Below are 3,216 nucleotides of genomic sequence, written 5' to 3' on the forward strand. Positions count from 1 at the left end.
CTTCTTTTTTTTTTTTTTTTTTTTGCAGTACGCGGGCCTCTCACTGTTGTGGCCTCTCCCATTGCACAGCACAGGCTCCGGACGCGCAGGCTCAGTGGCCATGGCTCACAGGCCCAGCCGCTCGGCGGCACGCGGGATCCTCCCGGACCAGGGCACAAACCCGTGTCCCCTGCATCGGCAGGCGGACTCTCAACCACTGCGCCACCAGGGAAGCCCTAATGTGTGTATATATTTAATGTGTAGTAGAAAAATCTAACTAGTAAGTGATGGTAGTAAAATATAACATTTACTTCTAAAACTTAAGTGATAAAGCAATACTTTATAAAACTGACTTTTTTAAACTTGCAGTTAAACCTGAAGTTTAAAAAAGCAGCTATATTTAATAAGAAATTAATTGAGTAAATAATAGCAATGGTAACGATGAGTTTCCTTTTGAACACCTAAGGTAAAAATTGAGTTCTTTTAAAGAAAACCTGAAGTAAATACAAGATACTATGTTAAGATATAGACAAAATCATGAAGGTGAGTCATGAATGGCCAAAGTTTGAAAAATACAGCTTATAATCAATAATATTCAGTGACTACATGATAAAAAAAAATCAACATCAGAATGCCATTGATCCATTCACCCTCTCACATCAAAGGAGTTAGGCCAGGAAAACAGATCATATTGAGTCCTTCAAAAAATCGTAAGTAGGGGGCTTCTCTGGTGGCCCCTGAAGCAGGGGACACGGGTTCATGCCCCGGTCCGGGAGGATCCTGCATGCCACGGAGCGAAGAGGATGTGGGTTCTATCCCTGGTCAGGGAACTAAGATCCCACATGACTCAGTGCAACTAAGCCTGCGTGCCGCAACTAGAGAGAAGCCTGTGCACCACCAATGAAGAGCCCACACGCCGCAACAAAGACCCACCGCAGCCAAAAAACAAAAAAAAGCCTAAGTAACGTTTGTAATTCTATGCTTAGTAAGGTATAATTTGTAAATAATAACAAATCCTGTACACAGTTTCTTCCCAAGAATCTTACCGCATTGTCTAACCTCAGCACATAATTGTATAAAATACACATTTTATTATACAAGCACAAGAAGAAAAGGAGACAGTAATATGTTGCTCAGCATGAGACACATAGGTGATAAAGAATTTATATCCATTAAATTTATGTTTATAATTAAAATTTCTTTCTTAACACTATTTCTCTAAAATATTTTTTGAATCATCAAATTTATAAGTATATGCACCCACTTTCTTTGAGAGTGGTGTAAACAGCATGTTTCAGCAGGGGAACCCTGAAAATGCAAATTAAAAAGAGCGGCAGATGACCAGGCACCATGTTTGAATTTATAGGAAACCAAATAGAAACGTGGTAAGTGCATTGTGGGGGCTTGTATTCAATTCAATCATTACAGTTCTTTCACAGAAAGTAATATTTCAACCTCTTCAAAAAACTTCTTTCAGGTTTCCAACGTAAAGGTATAGGGATTGAACAAAACTAGCTTGAAGAAAAGGCACCCATGTGTGTTTTCAGGGACTAACAAAAGCATAGGGAAGAATGAACAAATGTATGAACCAAGACTCAACCCGCATTTCTAAAGAGGTTACAACCAAAGGATGAATCGTGCCTTTGATGAAGTTGGAACACAGCCGCAGCATTGACTATTTTCATGAACTGAAGACTGTTAGTGAGGTTTAGGTAAGTAAAACAGCTAACTATTTACACAGTAATCTTCACCGTGGACAAAAGATGAGACAAACCTCTAACGAATCTAATTCTAATTCCTTATGATCACTATTATACAAAAACATCATGTACGTTTTTGACTTAGAGGTTAAAGTAAGACCAATGTCTGCAAATAAGAATCTTACACTGAAAGATGTGACTAAAAGATAGGACCCTTTATTCATGATTTTATAATTATAATTTTGCAATCATTATCAGTCATTTTCAGTGCCATTAAGCCAAAGCAATGTTCATGAAACTACCATCATTTAAAAATCAATTAAGGGCTTCCCTGGTGGTGCAGTGGTTGAGAGTCCGCCTGCCAATGCAGGGGAGACGGGTTCGTGCCCCAGTCCAGGAATATCCCACATGCCACGGCCGCTGAGCCTGCGCGTCCGGGGCCTATGCTCCGCAACGGGAGAGGCCACAACAATGAGAGACCCGTGTACCGCAAAAAAAAAAAAAAAAATCAATTAAAACTTAGGCATCCTCAGTTTAGGACAGAAATAAATGTTTGAAAAAGAAAAGTTCTAGTTAAATTTGCCAAATATGTGTGGATTTTCCTCAGTTGTCAAGTTCAGGGCTTTCTGAAGTTAATAAGTGATTAGCAGATTTCTCAATGCAATTACAAACTCCTCCCAAAAACCCACTTATTCATCATTGTTTCCTCTTTCTGGAAATTAGTTTTAAGATCAATTGGAGACAGATAAAAGCACATATTATTAGGTTGAACCGTACATAATTGCTGTTGTAAAAGACAAACTGTTGAGTATCAGCAATTTCATTTGGGTTAATCGAATGTATAGGCATTGGGAGCGCTGGGCACATGGCAGTGACAAAGAACTTGGAAGAGGACAGCCTGGGGTTCAAACGCCAACTTCACTGCTAATTGGTTATATAACCCTGGCCAAGTCACTTAACCATTTTTTTAAAAAATCTTCATCCTCTTCTGTAAAATTGGGAATGTTAAGAATACCAAGTTTTGGGCTTCCCTGGTGGCGCAGTGGTTGAGAGTCCGCCTGCCGATGTAGGGGACACGGGTTCGTGCCCCGGTCCGGGAAGATCCCACATGCCGCGGAGCGGCTGGGCCCGCGAGCCATGGCCACACCTAGAGTGCCTATTACGAGAATACAATGACACAGTCCATTTCATACCTTTAGCACACATAGAAGGCTTCACTACAGGGAGGCTTGATAAATGCTACTTAATGTTAATAGTGTATGCTTCTAATCTTTAAAATGAGGTTCCTTACACCTTGTTGGAAGGATTAATGAGACAATGTGTCTGAAGTGCTTGCCACATGGTAACTGAGTACCATTCCTTTACTGATGTAAAGGAACAAGCAATGCCAATGACCAAATAACCTTGGGCAAGTTATTTACTCTCAGTCTCACTTTCTCTGTGAAATGGGAATGGTAGCATGAGCTTTAACAACATCACAGGATTATCATGAAAATCAAATGATGTAACTTTTTTTTTTTTTTTTTTTTTTTGCGGT

At 39.9% G+C, this 3,216-nt stretch overlaps 1 protein-coding gene across 1 annotated transcript in view; it reads right to left on the reverse strand.

Annotated features, from left to right (window-relative positions):
• The window catches only part of MAGI1 (membrane associated guanylate kinase, WW and PDZ domain containing 1), a 609,319-nt gene that overhangs the window by 121,605 nt on the left and 484,498 nt on the right, over positions 1–3,216 (reverse strand). The window lies entirely within an intron of this gene.

Source organism: Neophocaena asiaeorientalis, unplaced genomic scaffold (assembly GCF_003031525.2).
Source record: "Neophocaena asiaeorientalis asiaeorientalis breed wild unplaced genomic scaffold, Neophocaena_asiaeorientalis_V1.1 scaffold495, whole genome shotgun sequence".
Taxonomy (NCBI): domain Eukaryota; kingdom Metazoa; phylum Chordata; class Mammalia; order Artiodactyla; family Phocoenidae; genus Neophocaena; species Neophocaena asiaeorientalis.